This window comes from Myxine glutinosa, chromosome 3 (genome assembly GCF_964187855.1).
Source record: "Myxine glutinosa chromosome 3, kmMyxGlut1.1, whole genome shotgun sequence".
In the NCBI taxonomy this organism is placed as follows: Eukaryota; Metazoa; Chordata; class Myxini; order Myxiniformes; family Myxinidae; genus Myxine; species Myxine glutinosa.
Genome location: NC_136263.1, coordinates 66,438,689 through 66,464,939, shown reverse-complemented (window position 1 = coordinate 66,464,939; position 26,251 = coordinate 66,438,689). Strand labels below are relative to the sequence as shown.

The 26,251-nt window shown below is 44.2% G+C and overlaps 1 long non-coding RNA gene across 1 annotated transcript; it reads right to left on the bottom strand.

Moving 5' to 3' along the window:
• Positions 1-1,247: 1,247 nt before the first annotated feature.
• LOC144891321 (uncharacterized) lies at positions 1,248-8,913 on the bottom strand. Its single transcript, XR_013622845.1, has 2 exons — positions 8,391-8,913; positions 1,248-3,369 (listed from the first exon to the last, which is right to left on the bottom strand). It is a non-coding gene; the product is annotated as an uncharacterized LOC144891321 (long non-coding RNA).
• Positions 8,914-26,251: the final 17,338 nt, after the last annotated feature.

Here is a 26,251-nt window from a genome sequence, read left to right as displayed (position 1 = left end):
ATTCTTGGCTTCGACAAACCCATAAAGTATGTGGGTTTGTTCAAAATGAGTAATTCAGAGCATGTTTATACAGAGTCAAGCGTCGCTGTGATTAATACAAAATATATATGGTTCACGATAGGTTTTATGTCTGCAACCTAAACATTCTGCTAGTGTTACGCAAAATCACGCGCATGTGAGCGTTCTCCTGCCCGCGGCTCGAGGCGCCGTCTGAGAATCATGATAGGGATTTTACGACCGGCCTTATCTAGCCTCGAAAGTGCACACGTATACAATTTGTCCAACACGACTGAAGCGAGCCTTTCCTCATTTTAAATGAAAGCGAAGCAAAAAACCTCATTGTAACTCAGGCGTCACTGTCATTAAACAAAACAGTTAATGTTTTTGGCAATTTATCAAAGGATTTATGTCTACGATTCAAGCAGCCTACCTAAGGTTCGAATACATTTTATTAACTCATGAAATAACATTATAGAACAGCATTTTATAACATAGCTTACGTGGTAATACGTCAGTCAACCGGCATTTATAATTGAGCATTAAGCAGTAACAAATCTGAGACCTGACATTCCTTCCTCTTGTCTCGTCGAGACAAAGTATCTCAAGAGACAACGTGCCACATCGGGCTTTATTGAAAGACCATCGTGTAATGCGGGTATCTCCCAAGGGCATACCGTGCGCCCATAGCGCCTCGCCCGTGCATTTGGGGAACGTGTCGTGTGGTGCGTGCTTGGAGCCTGAGGGCTCAAAACATGAAAGTTCATTAACGTTTCGGATCCACAACGAAGACGTCTGGTCCAGATGAGGTTCTGCTCCGCCAGAGGGTGCATCACTTCCCCTGCGGAACTGGCTCCCCCCCACCCTTTGCAGACGCAGTCCTTGCAGATCTTCGAAGTTAATCAACGGTCATGCCCATGAGGTCCCTCACGTGTTGCTGTTCTGGGGAATACAAAATGTCGTCAGTATCTTGTGTCTCAATTTCCTGGTCAGGGTACAGAGCGTAAAAATCCGAATCCGAATCACTTGAAGCAAAGAGATCCGCAACATGTGGATCAAAGAGATCCGAAACATTTGAAGAAAAGAGAGGGACTTCCTTTATGTCAAAGTCTCCCATGGGCGCCTGGTCGGCTTGCGGGTCTAGGACATCCGCGTCGGGTCCCTCAACCGCCAGACCCAGCGTCGCAATCAGATCCATAGTTGGGTCAGAAGGGGGCGTGCAGCTGTCAGCTTGTAATACATAAGAGGCGTTAGCCAGTACACGCAAGGGGTTTATAGCACAAGTATCACAGTCATCACAGACACCGTTACAGGCAGCAGCCAGTTCCCACATGGGATCAACACAAGTATCACAGTCATTACAAAATTCAATGCAATTTTCTGGAGCGCCGGTCACGTCTGCCTTGTTGAAGGACCCGTTCAGGTCGACGGCCTCTGTGGTCAGAACCATAGTCGTTGTCGGCGGCTTCTTCAATTTCCATCCTGTAAAATACTTTCTCATACAGAGGAGGACTAGAGATTTCATTAGTGCCCCCCAAATTACTACCCCGATTATCACAGCCAGTGCGGTCAATAACCACTTCACTATGGTGCCCGTCCATCCCTGGAACCAGTCAGTGAGCCAGCTAAATGTATAAGAATTTTCGCGCGCGATCCGATCGATCGTCAGGGCGTGGCTAGTTTCCCTTAGTCTCACTATTGCGGCTGACACTCCTTCAGATGGATCGGGTATGTAAGTGCAACATTTTCCCTCTATTATTCCGCATACCCCTCCTTTCTCTGCCAAGAGCATGTCCAAAGCCACCCGATTCTGCATCACCATTGTACGCATGTGAATCACCGTATCCAATAGTATGTCATGAGCCGTAGCGGTGTCGTTTGCCACCTTTTCTAGGGCCAAAGCCAATTTATCTATCCGGAAGCTATCCATGACTGTGCCCGCTCCTGGGAAGAAGAAACCAAACACCTTTTCCCATAGACTCCCGTGTAGTTTAGTGGTTCCATCTTCGTTCATGACTGACCTCTTATAACGCCTGTCCAAGGACTTTGGGTCTAGCTCATCCAGTATCTCAACGTCAGGAAGGACTGAACCCAGATAACATGTGCCCCCCCAATTATTTGGTAAATAGGGGTAAGCCTTGTCGCCGCATATAAACATTGTCCCATGGGGTGGGACCAGGTGGGTGGATAAGCACTGGAGTCCCTTTACCACCCCATTAATCCTACTAACCCCCCTAGAGAATGTTATAGCCGTTATGTTGTGGTTGTGTTTATCTTGCAGTACTATTCGTAATGTAATCCCCGAGCTCCCTTGTCCCAGCTTCCCGGGGAGAGTGTAGGCGCATTCTGATTCTCCCATACGCAAGTGGCCGGAACCCTGGAGGCAGACCTTCCCTTTCTGTGGTTTGACCCAGACGGGGGCAGGCCTCTCGGCCACATGGGCAATCATTGACGGGCGATAATTAAATTGTCGATTGCAACTCTTGCCGTTGTCAACCCCTTCTCTTTCCAGCGTGGTGACTAAACATGGGGAATCGATAGGTTGTGAGCAGAGGTCATTGAGGGACAGAGGTAGCACTATCATGTGTATTCCTGTGGTGCCTGCTTGGGGAAAGTGCATGCACGACCAGCAGTGTGTCCTATTTTGAATTGTTGCCACCTCCCTGGCCACTTTCCAATATGTGTTTTCACCCTTCTTTGGGGCCTTATTCTGGGGTTGTGGCGTGAGTATGTATTCGATGCATGGTATGTAGTTCTTTTCGCCACCGGCCGCGCCAGGGGTCCAGACGCTGCACCGGACCTGCATGGTCATGTCTTTCCCTAGGCGTGTGCGTGTTTGTAGCTTAAAATCAGGGGTTCCCCATTGGTATCCTGGTTGGGCCAAGGTCTTAATGCTAGCTTGCCCGTCTTCCCGGAACTCTCGTTGCTTTTGTAGTACCATGCCAACGCGTCCAGGCCCTGCCGACAGTGCTAGCCAATTTATGTTCACCCAATTTGTGTGCAGGGCTTTCTGTTCGAAACATGGTAGTGATACTCTTTGTCCCCATGTTACGGTGAGGTGTCGGGTTTCGTTTTCGCATCTATTGGAATCGGAGTTTCCCCTAGCTGCTGTCGCTACCAATAGTATCGTACCTATGATTAGGCCCATCCTTACTGTGGTTGCTGTGGTGTAGTGTCTGGTGCTTGTATGGCCAACTTACAGTGCGTGGCGTGGATCCACAAAGTCTTGCCCTCGCAAAAGACTGCCGTTGGTGTAGTCAGCAACACCTGGACTGGTCCCTTCCACCTTGGTTCCAAGGCGTTCTTGCAGGTGAAGTGCTCCACGAACACCTGGTCTTTTTCCTCTGGTGGAACACCTGGTCCACAAGTCTCCTGGGAGCGCCTGGTCTACAGGTCTCCAATTCATAGATTCAATTCATTCAATTCATAGTTTCATAGAACACCTTTTCTCCAATTTCCTAATCCACTTTTTTTCAAGTGGATCCAATTTTATCCAATATTCAATTTTTAAATTCAATCCCATTTAATCCAGTCCAATTCAAATTAAATTCAATCCTTCTCTCAGCATCCCATTACCTGTTTCCAACATCAATAAAAATAAAATTATAAAATTAATAAAAAATCAATCATCTCAACTCTCAAATCGAATCAAAAAATAAAAATAAACGAAAATTACTTCAGCGAGAGTTTCAACTAGAATTAACACAAACAAACCACCATTAACCTCCATTAACCTCCCCCTATTATTTATTTATTTTCACGAATAAACAAATAATAGAAATAACCTGGTCTACTTCCAATTTCAATTCTGGTCAGTTCTGGTGTCTGGTCACACACAATGTTTTCCTCACCCACTGTGATTCGCTCAAAATAGGTTCTCACTGTTATGTCTGAAATTCGTCTCATGAAAACCCATTCAAGAGTCCGGTGTGACAGACAGCCAAACACATAGACACGCCGAAGACCCCAGGGTACCCATCAAACTAGCTTGTCCCCAGATCCACAACACAGCGAAACATGTAAGTTTACTAAAATAATCACTTACTCATAACTAATACTCATACCACTAATTACTCATAATAACTCATAATTACTTATGTAATTACTCATACCAATACTTACTTAAAATAATGTAATATCCCAATCTTCACCCTTTATGCAAATCGAAGCACCCCGGACAACCCACAACCAATATCAACCACTGTAGCCGCCTTCCCCTCCAGGCAGCCACACACAGCCACATACATCTCCACCCACGTCACACAAGACAACAGCCAACCAGTGTGTCCACCACACAGAAACCTTTGGCAATGCAACAACCGAACACCCAGACAACCAACAACAAACCCAATCCATCTCCATGGCTCATCCAGTAGTTCCAACTTAATCCAGCTTCACATACCGATTTCCCCAAAAACTCGTGAAACTTCACCCCCATTCTGGAAAAACCCTGGACTAAACCCTGACACCCTAAATAACTTCAGACCCATCTCCAATCTACCCTTTCTGTCAAAAGTTTTGGAACGTGCTGTGGCCACTCAACTCAAACATCACCACTCTGCCAATAACCTGTATGAAACATCCCAATCCGGATTCTGCTCCAGCCACAGTACTGAAACTGCTCTCCTCAAAATCACCAGCGACCTTCTCTCTCCTCTGACGCCGGCAACCTCAACATTTTCATCCTCCTCACCTCGACGCCTCCTTTGACATCATCAATCACACCATCCTCCTCACCCTGTTTAGACCAGCTTGTGCCTATTAAACCCAAATTAGTTCACCCCCAAGCCTACAAGGACCACCTACAGCACTGCAAAGATGTCCTCTACTCCACCTACTACCCTCAAATTATCCACTCTGGCTCCGGAATCCCAAAAGCACTCTTCTCTACAATAAACAAACTAAATAAACAAACTTTACAACGTGAACAAACTCCTCAGCGCCCTGGATACCGCCACCTGTCATTCAGAGTAGACAACAGCATCTCCTTTCTGGCTTTCAGCATCTCCTTTCTCCTTTCTGGCATCCAAATAAAATTCTGGCTTCAAATCAACTTCCTCGAACTTAACTATGATAAATCTAAATTAATCTTCGTTTGCCCACAACCACTCATAACTTTGCCCCCCAAAAAACAAGTCACATTCTTTGTATATTGCCAACATTGTTCATCGTTTAAGTATCATCCAGAACTAAATTTTTATAAACCATCAACTTGTAGATGCATTTATTTATATCCCATTAACCCAAGAACTCTCAATTGCTTGGTTATATTTTAGTAATGTCATATATCCATATTTCTTTTCCAAAATGTTCCTGATATACACATTAATCCCATCTGTCTTTGTTTCCAGATCAACTCAAATCAGGAAATCAACACAAATCCTTATTACCTCCAATCAATTCAAAATTAAATCAACAATTCAAAACCAGATCGGATCAGCGATCAGAAATCACTTTTCCAATCAACACATTCCAAGCAACAATTCATTCAAAGACCAAGCTTAAAAACACAACTCTCATCTTACTGTGACAAATAAGCAACCAACCTACTTCACACTAAAACAAATAACTTTTCATCACCCCTTCCTTGATGGAAAAACTTGATGATTACACAAAGTTCCCGTTTACATTTTGTGACTCACAGCTCCTGCCTCCATGGAACAATGACGCCTGAGCACTCAATTAGCCCTCCCAGTACCAAAGACTTACAATCAGACCGACAGACAAACAAATAACAGAGGCCTGTCGCCAGCCCCAGCACAGGACATCACCTTTCCGGGCAGGTACAATATAATCCACAGCATCGAAATGCCAATTTCTATCCGGAGCCTCGCAAAGCCAAAATCCATGCATGCGTGCTCCATCATGCAACCCGATCTGTACTCGGTGCGCCCGGCGCCCCCTATAATCAGTGAGTTATAATAACCACAATATCTCTGGCACCCAACTCGTGATACCACAATTTAATCCACGTTACTTGCATCTCTTCATCCTCCCAAATGTCCTCCATTTAACGTGACTCAAATCCATCTCAAATCCCCACAGCTCGGCCCGGTTAAATTAAATTCCAAGCGTAAGTCCTATATATCCTGTCGTTAAAGCAACACCCTGTAGACTGACTCCGCCTGTCGTTCTTCCAAGGTTAGTGAATTACCTCTGACCTTTCCCTTGCATATCTCGAACAAAGGTCAACTAAACTTTAAAAGGTCAAACTTCGAATTGGTCAACACAAATGCATCGATGCATCTTCCAGCCGCCACTCCGCACTGTACCTTACTGTATGAACAAGACTTCCTGTTGGAACTTGGCTCCGGAAATTAATTACTCTGTCTTGAAATCGTTTATTTTAGCCATCTTAAATAAATCCATCCATCTATCCATCTTATAAATCCATCTTAAATAAAAATCCATCTTATAAGTAACGTATTCGTCCTGTGACATTGCCTGGCATATATGTCGCAGCCGGCCACTATTCCGACATGGCTCGTCTGACATGAACGTCCGACATCCAGCAAAGTCGAAATGACCCACAATGCATTTGGGCACACATCCTCCTCTGAGAGTGGGCGAGTTATCGCCAGCACTCTGAGCAAATCTCATACAGCACACCCGTGACTCGCGGCTCGCTCGGCTCCTGTCTGAACACCCAATATCCCTCTACCCAAACGTCCACGGAGCCGCACGGCGGAAACACAGGTTTGTACCACACTTTAGTTAAACGACCATTGCCAGGATTCTCGGATAGACGTTTAATTTCACAACACACATGACAAAAATCCGATTTAAATTCAGAGATCGCCGATCGACCTGGCACAACCATCTCAACGCGACGACGCCACGCCGCCCCCCCCCCCCGTCTTGGCGCGCACCCTCGTGCCTCCACACGAATCCCAACACTCCCTGCACGCCGCTCTATTCGCGTTCGCGGCGGGGTTTACATCGCAAAAAAACAGGATCTCCGACGCTTGACCTCTCTGATCCAAAATGCACTATATGACACCAATTCCAAAGGTGAGCTGCCTCAGCGATACATCCCACACATACAATACACAATATCTGCCATTGAATGAACTCTTCGATTCAAGTAAAACACACATATTGATTCGAATTCTGCAACCATCTCCAAGAAACCGCTTCATATCAACAGTAGATCGACAAGGGCACTCCGGGTGCTTTCCTGACCCGATTTATATCAATTCGCTTCCCAAACAACTCCCAAACAGATGAAAATCCGGACTCAGTTCAGGACCTCGCCTGTTCTCTCGGATAGACGTTAAAATGGACATTCCCGGCCTGAATTTCCCCCAAGTCGAGCAGATCGCTTACAAAGTTTCACACCGAAACCCTCTGCTTTGCACATGACACACAGACAAACACATTGGCCAGACACACACGTCAATTAACATCCCAATATACATTCATTCCTCATTCATATACGAGTGAGTCTCCCATTCTTCGCGCGAAACTCAGATCGACTCAAATCATGCCTTTCTCCAGCCACTCCCAAACAATCTTTGCTCATTCATGTTACGTCTCTCATTCAAGGAAAAGGATTTTTGGGACGGGTTGGACGGGGGTTGGTTGAGGTGAAAGAAAAAAAGGGAAGGCAGGGCGGGGTGTTGGGGTGTTGCCTAGAGCCCTGGGACTGAGCTCAGGTCTTGGGGGGGTGGGGGGTCTTGGTCTGGTATCTGGTCCAGCGGCATCACTCGCTGATTTACTTGTTTAACTACCTCCTTAATTGTTTTGTCCTGAACTTTGCTTCCTGAACTTGCTTCCTTTGGCTCTGAAGCTTCAAATTCCTACAATGCAGCTCCTGCTTCAATTTTCAATATTTCAAAACCTAACCTGTCCTTCTCACCCTGTGGCCACCTGGCCCATTTCCTGTGAGCTTATTTATTTTCTCTTGTCCACCAGATCCTGGCCTGCTTTATCTGGACCTCTTGTCTAGAACTTAGTCTAGAGCTTCCTGGCTTGACCTCGTAGTTGTCACTACCTTCTTGTCAAACCTACCTGGTACCTACGCATTTCACCCTTCCTGGCCATGTCCCTTTGGCCGTCTAAGTTAACCACAGCCCTCCTTCCCTGGCATGCAATGGCATACCCCATCTTGTCTCTGGGCTGTTCCTTCCTGGAAAGTTCTCGGCCTACTCAACCTTTACGGCTGTCCGACCTCACTTTCCCCCTCGTCCTTGTTAATTATTACGTTACCCTTAAATAATATCCAGCGCAAATATTGTAACGTTACTCTTAAATAATATCCAGCGCTAAATCTATCCTTAGCTTTACTCTTAATGTTTATCCAGCGCAAATATTGTAACGTTACTCTTAAATGATATCCAGGTGATTTCAACAAAGACACGTCATTCTGTGGCCTGAAATGAGCCTCTACTTACAATTTCTGTTCGGAGAGCAGGCAGAGCAGAAGGCAGAAAGGAACGGGCTGAACCCGCTCCAGGAAGGAAGGTACGACGTGCCGGCGTCCCGGCGTTCGGACAGCCTTCCTTCTGTCGCTCGGGGTCCGCTCTCTCTGTCCTCTGTCTGCTGCAATCCGAGTCACGGCACCAAATGTCAGAAACCACCTTTTCTGATCGAAGTAGAGTTCCACCAACAGGCTTGAGAATGACGAGACCTTTATTAAAATAACACTTTATACGGATCCGGAGGAGACAGACATCTACAGCAAGCTACAGCAAGAACATGCCAAGTCAAGCCTTCCTGAAAACACATTGATTCTCATTCATTTATATATGAATACGATTATCAGAAAATCTCCGAGAGAACAAAGCGACTGGCGAGAGTCCCTCCCCGTCATTCCTAGCCCCCACCGTTATCCGCTCTGTCATTCGGGGGAGTGCAGCACGCACCTTATCATTCGGACCAGATGTGATTTCAAAACTCCGACGAGGCAGAAAATATAACTCATTAAAGGGAGGGTGCATTCTTGGCTTCGACAAACCCATAAAGTATGTGGGTTTGTTCAAAATGAGTAATTCAGAGCATGTTTATACAGAGTCAAGCGTCGCTGTGATTAATACAAAATATATATGGTTCACGATAGGTTTTATGTCTGCAACCTAAACATTCTGCTAGTGTTACGCAAAATCACGCGCATGTGAGCGTTCTCCTGCCCGCGGCTCGAGGCGCCGTCTGAGAATCATGATAGGGATTTTACGACCGGCCTTATCTAGCCTCGAAAGTGCACACGTATACAATTTGTCCAACACGACTGAAGCGAGCCTTTCCTCATTTTAAATGAAAGCGAAGCAAAAAACCTCATTGTAACTCAGGCGTCACTGTCATTAAACAAAACAGTTAATGTTTTTGGCAATTTATCAAAGGATTTATGTCTACGATTCAAGCAGCCTACCTAAGGTTCGAATACATTTTATTAACTCATGAAATAACATTATAGAACAGCATTTTATAACATAGCTTACGTGGTAATACGTCAGTCAACCGGCATTTATAATTGAGCATTAAGCAGTAACAAATCTGAGACCTGACATTTATATATATATATATATATATATATATATATATATATATATATATATATATTGTTACGGCCCGCGGATAAGATGTTGTGTTTGCCGAGCGGATGGCCCCGCGGTCGTACAGTTACCCCGACTAACCCGATTCCCGAACGTTGGCCGGATCGCGCCACAGATATTCAATAGGGAAAAGACTAAGGCGACACGGATGTGAAGAAGAAGCAGACAAAAAGGTTGGAAATACGAATATAATTTATTTGCTATTTACAGGCTCAAAAAAACCAAGGAGAAGGAAAGATAAGAAAATAATATACAGAAGATATTAGACACAGTGCAACGCTAGCTTATACAAACTTAATTAACCCAGGGACAGAACAAACAAAACAAACTCACGTACACAAGAAGGGTGGAAAGGCAGGAGGTGGATGGCTGGAGGGAAAGGAAGGTCCAAGGATGCTGCAGCTCGATCGGCGCGTTTGGCAGCCGCCGTTCCTTCGCGGCCCCGCTCAAAACTGCCGTCAAGGCCCCAAGTTGCTGTGTTGCTGCTGTGGCCGCCGCTGCTGCTGCTGTTGTCTACTGCTGCTGCGGTGGACGTCGCGTGCTTTTCCAGGACTACAACCGGCTTCTTGCTGTTAACTACTGCTCAGTCCAACCTTGGCGAGCAAGGCGACGAATAGCAGGCTTTGTGCTTCCCTGGACGATCTCTTTTGGACCAGAATCGCTGCTGGATGATCTCCCTTGGACAAGAATCGCTGCTGGATGATCTCCCCTCCGTCTCAGGACCTTGCGCGCGCGCTTTTTATAGCGCCTCCGGCGATCAAGCCGTCGGCCTTTAGGACACGCCCATCGGTGTGCTCACCTCGGCCCTGATTGGTCGGCACGGCCCTCTAGCTCCGCCCTTGATGACGATGGGCGGGCACGCCTTTCTTCCCCGACCCGAGCACATGTTCAATGGTGATTTTGGAGGGGATGTAATTGGTAATCGAGGCTTGGCAATGAAAGTTTTGGGAGTGGGAATGAAGAATGAAGGGAAGCTATCTTATTACACTTGGTGCAATGGAGTGTCATCTTAATGGGAGACAAGGCCTTACCCTAATACACATAATAAAGATATAACTATTGAACAGGGGTATTCTACGATTGGCTAACGTGTATGCTTTATGGACTAATTATGGGACGCCCTTTGACCTTTACACTACGGAGGTATTTACAAGGAATCATTACATTTTACAGAGGGTGATATTTACAACAATTTACTATACAATACAACACAATAAAAAAAACACAAACCTCATATCCGCAACAATATATATATATATATATATATATATATATATATATATATATATATATATATATATATATATATATATATATATATATACATACATACATACAGACTTGGCATTTAATATGGAATTTTTTTTTTCTTCTTGACTTGGGTTTACTTTCTTAACTCAGTGTATCAATCTGGTGACTTTATTTTACACTTTGGTGAATTATTTGTTAAAAGAACCATGTCACTGATTGTCACAGCAAGAAGTCAACAACAGGATTATATCACAGGTGGCGTGGCAAAATGTACAGACAGGTGCATTTGATGATTGGCTTCACAGTCGGATATACAAGGGTTGTTGCGTTCTGTATTAGTGGAAAACAACTGCTGCACGTCTCCAAAAGTTATTGCTGCTTCCTCTGGAGATGGTCCGTCACCTCGACAATGCTGTTTGTCATGGAGTGGTGGCTTTACGAAATTACGGCATGAAACAGCGTGCTATTGCTCGGCAGTATGGCATCACTCAAGGCCAGGTGTCAAAGATCCTGAAACGAAATGCTCAGAGGGGTGTCCCTACTCCAATACCGAGGCCAGGACGTCCCCGCAGAACCACGAGGAGTGATGATCGCCAGCTGCACCGGTTAGTCCACAATGGCCGTACCAAGTCAGCTAATCGGCTTAGGGCTGAGTGGCAGCAACTGACAAATGTGCCTGTATCCAGGAGCCTAATCAACCAATGACTGGTTCAAGCAGGCTATCGTGCCAGGCGTCCCCTAAGTAAGCCACGCCTGACCAGACAACACAGCCAGCGCCGATTGCAGTGGGCCAGAGAGCACCGTCAATGGCAGCCAGGACACTGGAATCACGTGACCTTCAGTGACGAGTCTAGATTTCTGGTCTATCGTCAAGATGTCCGCGTCCGAGTGCGCAGACAAGTGCATGAAGCCCACAACGAAGATTGTATAGTGCCAAGAGTCCAAGCTGGAGGTGGTGGGGTGACCGTTTGGGCTGCTTTTCATGCAGGGGGCAAAACTGACCTGGTTGTTCTGAATGGAAACCTGAACCAGTTCAAGTACAGGGTCATTCTGGAAGAAACATTGCTTCCATTTGCTCATGCAGCCTTTCAAGGAAACTTTGTCTTCCAAGATGACAATGCATGGCCTCATCGTGCTCGCATGATCCAACACTTTCTTGCTGACCGTGGTGTAGAGCATATGGAGTGGCCTGCCATGTCCCCGGATATGAATCCGATAGAGAACTTGTGGGCAGAATTAACGCGTCAAATCGACAACTTGGACCAGCAGCCGACCTCTGTGCGTGAATTGCAGCAGACTATTGTCACTGCATGGCAAGCGATTCCTGTCCAAACCTTGGCAAATCTCGTGAACAGCATGCCTCGACGTGTACGTGCTCTCCTGAATGCTCGTGGGGGGTACACGAAGTACTGAACTGTAATTTTACTGTCCGTAATCCCAGTCATCATTTAGCTTTTGTTTTTGTTGAAATTTGTTTTGGCTAATGTGCAAAATAAAGAGATACTTCTGGAAAACGTACAGAAGTTTAACACAGTACTGTCCGTGAATTGAGTTCGATATCAGTTTACATCACTTTCAAGGATCAATTTATTTGCTTTGAAATGTCAAATGTGGTTTTTGTTTCTTTTAAAGGTCACATTAACAAAATCTAGAATAATTTCAACATAATTCCAATGAACTTTTGGTTCTAAGTCATCTTGAAAAGTAAGTTCACCCCCACAAAAAAAAAATTCCATATTAAATGCCAAGTCTGTATATATATATATATATATATATATATATACATACACACACACACACACACACACACACACACACACACACACACACACACACACACACACACACACACACACACACACACACACACACACACACACACACACACACACACACACACACACACACTAGCGGGGTCACCCGTGGGAATCCCACGGGCATGGATGTGTGTGACATTTCGACATATTGAGTTAGATGCTGCACCTGCTCATTCAGTTATATAAAATGGTTACTGGCAATTAATCACATCCACAAATGATGTAATCCACACAATTTATGTACTTTACGTCACGTTAATAGGAATACATGCCCGTGTACATGCCCCCCTCCCCCGCCCGGCAACGCTGGGTACTTCTGCTGGTAACTAATAAAATAAAAACGAAGAAATATCTCTCGGTTTCATGAAACTCGGTGTTATTGGATGAAATTCGCTCTGTGAATTCACTCGGTGTATTCGGTTCGGCTCGGTTCACTCGGTTTAAAGAAACAGCGATAATGTCGACATGTTGCTGTCTGTCATGTTGGGCGGTGTATGATACTTGTTGGCTGTTGGGCGGTGATATGGTGTATTTTTTAAAATATATCTCTGCATTTTACTGCGTTGCTGACACCGAGTCGTTCTTCATCGACTGTGTCATTCATTTTGGAAATGGAAGTTTCCACGCAACGCATGAATTGTCACGAGTCAAGAAGAAGTGTCTCGTCATCATCAAAAGACAAATATATTACATTGTGAAAATTAAAGATTTCAAATAAACCTATTTAAAGTGTATGCGCAAATAACTAATAAATATAGAAACGAAGAAATATCTCTCGGTAATTTCCTGAACCATATTTACTTCCGGCTAATAATGTTGAATGAAATAAAAACGAAGAAATATATGTCGTTTTGTGACGACTGTCATCAAAAGTAAATGGTGAATTCACTCGGTTTATTTGGTTCGGCTCGGTTCACTCGGTTTAAAGAAAAAGGGATAATGTCGACATGTTGCCGTCTGTCATGTTGGGCGGTGTATGATACATGTTGGGCGGTGTATGATACATATTGGGCGGTTGTTGGCGGTTGGGCGGTGGGCGGTGTGATGGTGTATTTTAAAAAATATATCTCTGCATTTTCCCGCGTTGCTGACACCGAGTCCAAAACCATCGATAAAAATGAAATCAGATGGTGAATTAGATTGGAGATAAAGGCGTGGGAGAGACTCAATGGCCTTGAAGTTACAGGCGTTTGAGAATTCATTTCGTTCTATAAACGGCAACTTTCATCGGATTTTCTTCCCGTTTTTTTTCAACCGAGTCTAAAACTATGTTAGCGACTGTGAAAAATGAAATGATATATCGAATTTGATTTGAAATAAAACTGGGAGAGAGAGAGCAAGACACCACGGGCCTACAAAACAGGCCTCAAAGCTATGCGAGTTAATAAAATGGTGGATATTTGTTTATATGAAGTGGAGCCTCTCCCAGAATGGGTGGAGCTATGGGTGGAGCTACTCTGCAAACCGAGTAAGCCATACCCCGGACAGACGCCCAACAGACAGACAGAATCATCTACGGCTATTATAATAGAGATACATGTAGATATACAATCATGGCTCCAATAGTAGATACATAATTAATGGACAGTCACCTTCCATTTCTATTTTAAGTACTGTACTTACATTTAAATAGTACATAATTAAAAGACATACTCACATGCCAATGAAAGGTAATTAATAGAGGGACAACTCGCACTGCAGTCTTCCCCTGCGCTTGCGAACCAAAAAGCAGCCTTATTATTTGTTTGTTTTTTGTTTTGTTTGTATGCATGATCGAGGCTCGTGAAGGAGCTAACATTAATCACACAAAAAGTCAAACCGACACATAAAACATATAATAAGGGGAGCGGCTGAACCATGCTAACATAATTATAAAACCTGAAACAAACAAACAAAAAAAATACCTATTTTGTGAGGGGGAGGGGGGAGGGAACTCCCCAACCCCCTCCCGCGCCCAACCCCGTACACCCCCTCAAACTCCAATTTTTCTGAAGCTGTGAACAAACTTTGGTCCATCGCGGGTGGTGAAGGTTGTGGTCAAGTTTCGTCGATAAAAGCAAATACCTATTTTGGGGGATCAAACCTGGATGCACTTTGACCCCCGGTAAACCTTAGATCACGATTTTTTATTTATTTATGCCGTGAACAAACTTTAGTCACAACACAACAAATATCATTTGTGACAATTTGGTCACAATCCCATCAGAGGTTTCGGAGAAGACGTTTCAAGTGTTTACGGACTGACGGACGGACGGACTGACGGACATACGACGTGCCATCGCATAAGCTCCCCAAAACTTCACTCCAGGTGAGCTAAAAATGAATCAAAAATATCATAATTTTAGTTCCATCCGTGTGACACTTGGACATACAGCCCCACCCCCGTAACACTCCGTATAACACTTGGCCATACAGCCCCACCCCCGTAACACTCTGTATAAGACTTGGCCATACAGCCCCACCCCCGTAACACTCCATATAACACTTGGCCATACAGCCCCACCCACTGTAACACTCCGTATAACACTTGGCCATACAGCCCCACTCCCGTAACACTCCGTATAACACTTGGCCATACAGCCCCACCCCAGTAACACTCCGTATAAGACTTGGCCATACAGCCCCACCCCCGTAACACTCCGTATAACACTTGGCCATACAGCCCCACCCACTGTAACACTCCGTATAACACTTGGCCATACAGCCCCACCCCCGTAACACTCCGTATAAGACTTGGCCATACAGCCCCACCCCCGTAACACTCCGTATAACACTTGGCCATACAGTCCCACCCACTGTAACACTCCGTATAACACTTGGCCATACAGCCCCACCCACTGTAACACTCCGTATAACACTTGGCCATACAGCCCCACTCCCGTAACACTCCGTATAACACTTGGCCATACAGCCCCACCCCCATAACACTCCGTGTAACACTTGGACATACAGCCCCACCAATGTAACACTCCGTGTAACACTTGGACATACAGACCCACCCCCCCCCCATAACACTCCGTATAACACACACTTGGACATATAGCCCCTCCCCCGTAACACTCCGTATAACACTTGGACATATAACCCCACCCCATAACACTCCGTATAACACTTGGACATACAGCCCCACCAATGTAACACTCCGTGTTACACTTGGACATACAGCCCCACCAATGTAACACTCCGTGTTACACTTGGACATACAGCCCCACCAATGTAACACTCCGTATAACACTTGGACATACAGCCCCACTTGGGTGGTCCACAGATATATGTAATATTTAATACTATTAAAAATCCATGCTCCACAAGGCTGCCCTTGTTCCTGTGTTTATAAAGATCATATGAACCAAATATTAAGTCAATTGGAACTTATTTAGAGGTTGCTCAAAAAATAACATTTTTAGTTTATCCTGTTTTTTTCAGATGGCAGAAAGTCGCAGCTCTTCCACAGTTTGGTTGCTGGGAAAGTCTGAAAAGGAAATAATATGTGGGGGACTACCAACCAAAGGACACACATTGCAGAAAATGGTGTACCATCACATACAAGAACACCATACAGTTCGTGAAAGTGCCAAACGTAGTGTACAAGCTGTGTGTGCATACTGGGAGAAAGCAGGAATTCCAGTGCAGAGAGTAGATTCCTGTGAGCGCCAACTCTTGAAGTTGTATGATGCCTACAAACTGGTAAAGAAAAATAGAGCCAAGACATTCGAAAACTATAGAGTGAAGGAGCAGATGTTCAAAGATGATCTTCAATCCCTCTTCGATATCTAGCCTAGTCAAAAAATCTGAAAATGTGCCTTTATAGAATGATTGAGGCATTTTTGAGTAAAAGCAAGCAAACCACTTTTTCTGGGGTAGTTTTTCATGCTGAATATGAATCTGTTGTTTGCCAAGCCCAAAAATGCGTAATTAGGTCACTAATCAAGGTCAAAGGTCAATGAGTGCAAAATTCAATTTTTTTGAAAAAATGCTTTATTTTACATCCCCTATCTGTACATTTCAATTATTTTACAATATTTTGTCTAGTAAGGTTGCTAAAGCTTTTCAAAATCTTATTTTTAAAGGAAAACGTGAGGACACATCTATGCTCATTTGCCTTTATCTCTGTAAGGGGCGACAATTAGTTTTTGCGTAATTTGCTTGCAGTTTAACCTCTAAATGCACAATGGGGCAGAGTTTTTATGCTCCTATTGATGGTCTAGAGATAGATTTTATAAAGACAGAATCTAAATGTCACCGGTAAACAACATAGGTCAAAGGTCAATGAGTGCGAAAGTCTTGCAATGACGTAACAGTTACTTGCACTTGAAACCATCCCTTTCACTCAACAGTGAAAGTGGCTTCATCTTTCTGACCCCAATGCATTTGCCATGTTTGTCAAATCATTTCCATTCAGACAGAGCAGGGTGTTCTTCAATAGACCCTTAATGATGAAGAATGAATCTAATAGCCTAGCATAAGCCATCTAGTTCGTACCCTAGGCATCAGGCATTAAACATTTCAGGAGTACAGGTAAGGGTCTTTTTAAGATTGTTAAAAAATGAAATATAAAATCAAATGAAAGTAAAGGAATGCATTCTTCTTTGGTGAGATACATGTACATACAAATGTGTAATGTATGCTTGACATCTCACATCATAGGCAGGCCTACATACATGTACATTTACCTAACAGTAGCAAAAAGACAGGCAGGGCATGGGCATTGACGATGAGTGCCTAATGCATCTACCACTAATGAATTAGTGATATCGGTTAGATGTTTTGTCTTGAAGAAGCTTTACTTTGTGTCTTTGAGAATAAGATTAAAACCCGGGCCAACACTGCCTGCGCTTATTCGATCATTTAAGGGCTGTTGCAGTATATCATACAACGTTGTAGTTTTCATGGTCAGAACATGCGTGCCTGGTGCTTAGTTTGGTTTCTGTTTCTCCCCTCAGGCCAACCATGGAACCTATTGCCAGCCTCAAGCGACAGCGTGAGGATGTGTCGTTTGAACTTTGTATCATTTGTCAGGGAACTAGCCAGGTCAAAGATACGATTTTCAACCAGACAAACCAGGGTATTGCTGCCATCAGAGAGGCGACCGAGCTCCGATGCAAACTTAGACACTATGAATTTCGATCAGCCGTGGACAGGCTTTCGACTCTCTTTGCAGAGCCTCCAGAAAGTCTCCCCAAACTTAAATGGCATAAGCTATGTTACTCTGCATACACACACAAGGGGAAAATAAATGCTAAGCTAGCCAAGGAACAATCGAAAAACGAAAAAGATCCTGAAAGAAAGAGTGTTTCGGCTGAAGCATGTCCGTTTTTACGCAGTAGTACTACTAAGATGAACTGGACATTGTGTATGTTCTGCCAGAACTTTGACAAGAAGCAGAAGACAAGTCGTGTCACAACCTTCAAAATGAGTAATGAAATTACGGAAAAAGCTAAATTTGTACATAACATCTTAGTCCGTACTGCAAATGAGAATGATTTAATCTCAGCTGAGGCATGTTACCATGTTAACTGTCTTAGTAAATTCTTTAGGGATGTCAAAAGGGCGAACTTAGATCTGGCGAACTTAGAACTTACATCTGGCGAACTTAGAACGGGTGTTAAGGCTATTTTATTTGACATTCTTATCAGGAGTGTATCATGCCCCTCAGAAATCGCCTTTTATGGGCCTTCCTGTTTGATCATTGATGGGCAAGCTGCAGTTATGTCACTTGGAAAACCTAACACGGCGAACAGCTTTGGTGATTATGCAGACGAATTTGTAAAGTTCATTTTCTGGCAAGGCCGGGCTTACAGCCGAATTGATGTTACCTTCGATCGATATAGAGACATTTCAATCAAAGTTGGAACTAGGGTCAAACGTACGAAGAAGTCAAGGCCAGTTCGTCGCCTGATTGAAGATAGAGATGTGCCACTCCCCAACAAATGGCCTGACTTTCTCGCATCAACTGAAAACAAGACAGAGCTTGCTCAGTTCCTGTCGAATGCACTCCTGGCAGCGGCACCCCCTGAAAAAGTGGTTGTTGTTGGTGGAGGTTTCGCTTCTGAAACAGAAGTCCAGAGTTCAGATCCTGCAATGAACACTACTTTGCTACAAAGCAATCACGAGGAAGCAGATACCAGAATGATTGTACACTGCCTTCATGCCGATGCACCAAACATTGTGGTCGCAGCGCGTGACACAGATGTGTTGGTGCTGTTGCTTGCCAACTTCAGTAAAATGTCTTGCGTAAAACTTTGGATGAGAGCAGGAACAATTAAGAAACCGAAGTATGTTCCTGTGCATGACATAAAGTCGGAACTTGGACTTGCTGATCATGTCTATGAGACTTTACCAGCATTTCATGCGTTGACAGGATGCGATACGGTTTCATTTTTCTCAGGACACTCAAAGAAAACAGAATGGGATATCTTCCTTGAACACAACAGTCTGCTTCAAGATCTTGGCAAGTTTCCGACACCATCAAAGAAGGTCACAGAAGATGCTGAAAAGTTCATTTGCCATATCTACAAGGAACCATCTGAGAACTGTAATCAAGCCCGCATTAAACTGTTCAACAAATGCCATGCAACGGAGACCCTACCTCCATGTAAGTGCACTTTGCGCCTTGTGACCGTTAGCCTTAATTAAGTGGCCAATTTGTCAAATATTGACATTTAGTGTAGAAAACAATCTTGCTATTATATAGGACTCAGGTAAACCACTTCACTGATGGTATTTAAGGCAACAATTCAAGTGAATTAAAACAGTATGTCAAAAAACGAAAAGTTGCTTCATTACGGATATATTCACAAAAATCTGATTTTTTCCCTTCACAATTCCCTTTACTTTCATAATTGTGAAAAGCTGTAGTAACCTTACCAGACAAAATACTGTAAAATAATTGAAATGTACAGATAGGTGATGTAAAATAAAACATTTTTTCAAAAATTTTGATTTTTGCACTCATTGACCTTTGACCTTAATTAGTGACCTAATTACGCATTTTTGGGCTTGGCAAACAACAGATTCGTATTCAGCACGAAAAACTACCCCAGAAAAAGTGGTTTGCTTGCTTTTACTCAAAAATGCCTCATGAATTCACGTTTCCCAGAAATTTGCCTAGACTAATCTCACCAAATGATGCGCTTGAGAAAATGACGAATGAAGAAGACAAAGCATTCCTTATCATGCAGCGTGAGGATCCCTCAAGTTCACGTATGGGATCTGTGGACAACACTCTGGCAGTGAAGGAGAACAGAAAGTGTATCAGGCTTGAGAATGAAGATAAAAGAAAGAAGAAACAACTGCTGAGACTCGGACAGCAATGCAATCTGTTCCATCAACATCGGCTGTGGTTGATGATGATGATGATGATGATGATGATGATGATGATGAGTCTGAGATTGAAAGCTCCGATTGAAGGGACAATGAATTCAAACTCCAAAGTCCATCTTCTGCCAAACAGGTGAAAAAGGCTCCCATCAAGGTGATCACTCCAGCAATAGTGGCAACTCTGGACAGAGTAAATCTCTCAGATCGGCGTGCTATGTTTGTGGCCAGTGCTTTTGCACAATCTCTTGGTCATACAATTGAAGACAAGTGCAAGCCAACAATAATAAATAATTTGAGTAATTGAAAATAGATAATTATCTATGAATTGATGTTTGATGCTAAAAATTCTGTATCTTATTTTTCATTAAAATTTGTCATCATTTTGAGCAACCTCTAAATATTGTCCAATCGAGCTCAAATTTTCAACACAAACTACTTTCTTCAATAGGAATAGGGCAGGCTTGTGGAGAAATGCAAATCCAATCTTCAAATTTTTGGACCACCCGAAGTCCCACCCCCCATAACACTCCTTATAACACTTGGACAGACAGACCCACCCCCTAACACTCCGTATAACACTTGGACATATAGCCCCACCAATGTAACACTCCGTGTAACACTTGGACATGCAGCCCCACCCCCTGTAACACTCCGTACAACACTTGGACATACAGCCCCACCCCCTGTAACACTCCGTGTCACTGTAACAGATTGGTATTTACGTCAGCGAAGCGACGGGTCTTGTATTCTGGGATCTATATTATAAAAGGAGCCGTGTCTGCCTGTTTGTTTGTCGTGTTAGTGTTATAAAAAGAGAACGGATTGACGGATTTCAATAAGTCCAACTACGTTGGATTCGGGTAACTCCCGCGATTGTTTGTGATCCCCCCTCCAAAAACTTACATTTTTTTTACGAGTACATGGATGGACACGACACGCCTGTCAAAACTGCTATATATATTTATCACTCCCCATACAAATATGTTTTATCCACCACGTTGATTCCAAATCTCCATGAATCTCCACGAATCCAAATCATACAATTCACTCATTTACATTAAAATTAAGAAAACTCTTCCGCCTCCATCTTCTTCTTCACATATAATAATGCCGAGCCTTTTTAAATCCCGTTTCTCACATCGATTAGATTCAGCAAACGCTTGCTATTAATCAATAGTTTTTCTTTCAACATTGCCATTTAAATATCGCCCGATCAAACATTATTTCCGAATATACACCGCCTAGGAAAGCATCACAAAGCAGGTCGCTCTGCAGTCGATTCGAAACACATGTGACAAAAGAATAACAACAAAAAATCAGCTATTCCAATAATTAACAATAATTAATTTCCACGATGCACAACACAAAATGCACTTTATAATGTAATTGCGAACAACCCGTGTGAGGTAGGCCTACCTTAACCTTGGTTGCGTTTTCTGCGTAAATGGACGCATCTTCGGAAGTCTTTTATGTTTAAAAATCTCGAAATAAAATCGAAAAATCAATGAAGAATCGAGCAGCGGTGGAAAACACGTCCACACAGCGAGACATCCACATCGAAATGATTGTTCGTTCACAATACCCGAGTTGTGTGACGTCAACGGTGCATTGTTACCATGTGGTACATTGTGTGACGTCAACGGTGTATTCTTACCACGTAGTGCGATGTGTGACGTAAGCGTCCTGTACTTAAACAATGATTAGTTTAAGCACGATCAGAATCTTAGATTCTGAGTCTTAATAATTGTTATTTATTAATGGTGAAATAAATAAACTGCTATTTATTTTGGGGAAGAAGAATTGCTTTTCGAGGTGGGTTGAGGAAGCAGAATGGTTGAACTTCCTCATGCTATTTCAATCACAATAAAACATAGAAATGCCGATTTTAAAATGCTTTCTTGATAGGAGGTGTTATTTCACTTTCACCTCTTCAACCTCCTCGTGCGAACACTCCACCCCTTCCCCTTCTCCCCCTACCCCACCCACAATCCCCAAATGACGTCATCACACTTACGAGTCGCCATGTTTGTGGTTGGGGAGCGGGAGGTCGGGGGGGGGGGGGGGGGATGTAACTTGTCGTTGTAAGCACCGTCCAGGTTCGTGGAAGAACTAGAATGAGTACAATGTCGGGATCAGAACACAACAGCAGAAAAGGGATCGTTGAGAGAGGGAGAGAAACACCAATAGCAGAGTTGAAGGCCAAGATGGAGGCTGACTTGGACAGACAACGGGGTGGGAAGGTATGAGGCTCACGAGAGGATGCATGAGGTGGACAAGATGGAGGCCGACTTAGACAATGTGTGTGGGGAGGAATGAAGAGCAGGAGAGGATGCATGAAGTGGACAAGATGGAGGCCGAATTGGGACAAAAAGGGGTGTAGGACTGGGGAGGAATTAGGGGCAGGAGAGGCTGGATGAGGTGGACAAGATGGATATACAATGAAGCTTTTAGGGGAGAAAACTGGAAATTTGGAAAGAGGAGGGATTGGTTTGGGGTTAACGAGGGTAAAAAAAAAATCATTATTTTGGATTGGGGACCATCTAAGATGGTGGTGAACATCTGTCTTGAAGACCTGAAGGGAAAATGAGATAAATTATTGTCAGCAAGTCGCAATTAACAAAGCGAAACGCCACGTGATTTGTTTAATCGTTTTTACCTTTGTTTAAATGGGGAAATTTTCAACTGCATGTTGTGTCATTCGTTCCAATATGCAGGATTGCTGATATTCACCAGGAATCCCAGTTGTAAACTTACTTCTTGATAAAAAGAACATTTTAACATTTAGCTTTTAACATTCAGCTTTCATATTGCAGACATTTATTCCTCATCGCATTATGTCAACCTGATAAGATGTGATTGGCTGAATTATGTTGCCATGGCAACCATCTCGGTATCTTGGATTGCGCACGTCATATTCCAAAAACAGTTAAAGATTTAGTTTCCATATTACACTGATCTATTCCTCATACCACCCAAAAGGCAGGAACCTGGAGTAACAGCTCCTTGTCTTAGATAAATAGGGATGCTGCAGAGGAAGCTAAATTTCTGCAGTTTCTTGCGTTCTTCTGTGGCCCCACAGTTCAGGAGATTCACCATGACAAATTGCCATAATTGGCCAAAGTGGCGAATTGGTGAGCCGACTTGCTCAGCCATTCCTCAGATAAAACTAGAATGACCGACCGCACTGTGGTCACAACCTGCGACAAAATCCAGCAAGGACCGATTGGAAAACACGCATTTAATGCGGTACCAGTATTAAGAGATGAACATCACGATTGGGAAACATACATTTAACGAACAATGCGATTGGGAAACGTGCTGTTACGTTTGTGGGGCTTGGGGATGAAATACCGAAGTACAGATAGGATTGTATGGTATTGTCACCATTAGCATGGACCGCATGCGAGGAGGAAGCCAATCTCGATGTATGTAAGAAGAAAAAAATGTGAGCTTCAGGTTGTTTACGTGTTCTTCACACGGGGGTTAAGACATGCTAATTATCTCGAGGGTTTATTATAAATGTTTTATACTTCTCCCACCCTCCCCCCCCCCCTTCCCACGCCTCTTGCCCCCAAGCCCTCTCCCTCCCACACTTCTCCCTGCTCTCAAATGTTGTGGTTGTGTGCTTCCCCTTCTCTCCCCATCTTGTCTTCCGCTCCCTCTTTTTGTATATTTTGTTTGTCTGGTTGATTTGTTTGTGAAATAAATGTTAGCTCTTTCACGAGCCTCGATTCAGTATACAAAAAATAAATAAAAAAATCTCCCCAGCATGTGATTGCCTCCTGTGATTTCCCCAATGTTCTTACAATTATTATAAGCCGGTCATAAAACCCTATGCCAATAAATTACAACAACAAGGATAACAGCAAACGTCCATTGAATCATCATGGCCGCCGACAGACCCGAACATTCCCGATTAGGCTAAGCCCCGGCCCACTACCACAGACAGAGTCCGAACATTACGATCGACAAATAAACCCCGCCTACAAGGAATCGTAAAAGACAATTAACCCCGCCCCACCCAACAACTTCTGAAAAAGGCCCCGCCCAGTCGAGGCGGAGATTCTTTACCCTCAAGAGAAAGGTTGAGGACGTCAGATTAACAGTCAATAGCACGGCTCTAAAAGTCTCTCCGGTGGTCCCCTTTTTGGGGGTGATCTTTGATAAGGGCTTAACCTGGAATGCCCATTGTGCCAAACTTGTAGCTAAGTGCTCGAAGGGTCTCAACCTTCTCCGTTGTATCTCGGGTACTTCTTGGGGTGCCCACCAGGATAGCCTCCTTATCTTGTACAGAGCTCTAATACGTTCGCACTTTGATTACGGGTGTCAAGCCTTTTGGGACATGTCCCTGTCCATCCGGAGGAAGGTGGAAGGAGTTCAGTCCAAAGCGCTCCGCATATGTCTTCGTGCCTTTAAAAGCTCTCCAGTGAGCGCTCTCCTGGTTGAAGCGGGTGAGCTACCTTTGTCACATCGATGGGAAGTGTCTATTCTCAAATACTGGTCCAAATGCATTTCCTTCGGGGTAAATCATCCTGGCAGTTCTCTGTTCCTGGATTGCTGGGAGTATCATGCTCTCGGTAATCTCCGTCGGCTTCCCCCTTTTGGTCTCAAGTGTGTTAGGGCGGTTAAAGGGTTGGGGTTGGACCTCCACCCGGTTAACACAGCCAATAAAATGTCCCTATGGCCGCCTTGGACCCTCGTGGTTCCAAGAATTCACTTGGATTTACAGAGTATGACAGACAGGGACAATCCCGTCGTGACAAGTAACATGGCTGTTGAATTCATTCACAAGTTTTGGAGTCAATCTCTCTATGCTTATACAGATGGCTCCAAAGATCTGGGTCTTGGCCGTACTGCGGCTGCCTTCTGCATCCCTGATGTGAAGGTGACCAAGGCTTTCAGGCTGTCAGACCACCTGTCGGTATTTTCGGCAGAACTTTATGCAATTGTTTTGGCTCTTGAATGGATTATAGACTTTTATCCCCTCAGCGCGGTCATATTTTCCGACTCTCTCTCGGCACTGATAGCGCTTAGGTCGTTCCCGCCTGGCAGTAGGAACGAATTGGTTCTGGAGGTAATTCATCTCGTACGTTTGGCCCATTGGAGGGGCACGGTCGTCGATCTATGTTGGGTCCCGGCCCATGTGGGCATTGCAGGCAATGAAGTGTGTGATCAGGCGGCCAAACGTGCTCTCAATCTGGATTTCGAAACCCCGGTTCCGCTAGGCCAGGCAGACCTCTCTAATTTAATTAAACAGAAAATTAATGTTATATGGCAAAGTCAGTGGGACTCCTCCCCTAAGGGGAGGTGGTGTCACAAGGTGCATCCATCGATCGTGTCCTTGGGGTCGTCTCCCCGGCTCCCTCGCAGGGAGCAGTCTATCTTATCTCGACTTAGAATAGGACATTGTTTTCTCAATTTTTATCTTCACAGGATCGGGTGCCATCCCTCGGGGTGGTGTGATCGGTATAAGGCCTCATCAACAACAAAAGCCTCATCCTGAACGACTACATTCTGGAAAATAAACTGGACTTTCTCTGTCTCACTGAAACCTGGCAACAACCTCTCGACAACTTCTCACTCAACCTCACTACACCCAATGGATATTCTTACATCAATAAACCACGCTCGGAGGGCCGAGGTGGTGGAATTGCCGTAATTCACCGACAGGACATCAAGACCAGCCTCATCTCCATCTCATCTGCTCCATCATTTGAACACCTGGCTTTTAAACTCTCTGGTCACACACAGTCAGTCATGGCTGTCGTCTAACGCCCTCCCAGACCACACCCATCATTCCTGTCTGACTTCTCCTACTTTCTGACCCAGCTCTGTTCCCTCTCAACCCCTCATGGGGTTGAGACCCTCGGTGACCATGTGGGTCGGTGTAAGGCCCGAGTGGAGTGTGTTACACCACTCCCGGGCAGATCACTGCCAGTTAATGGACTGTGTATCTGGAGCAGGTGCTTTTGGACACTGATGGGAAGGAGATATTTGGGGCTTGTGCATGTACAAGTTAAGTTTAAAATAATGATATTTTACCACAATGATATTGTGGTATTTTACCACATTTTACCACATATTTTACCACATTTTACCATACCACATTGTGGTATTTACCACATAAAATGATATTTTACCATTTTACCACAAAAGACCCACAACCCCTCCTCCTCGGTGATTTCAATATCCACATGGACTCCACTGACTCCACAATAACCACTGACTTCACTGATTTACTCACCTGCTTTAACCTCACTCAACATGTCAACTTTCCTACCCATAACCGTGGGCACATTCTGGACCGTGTCTGTT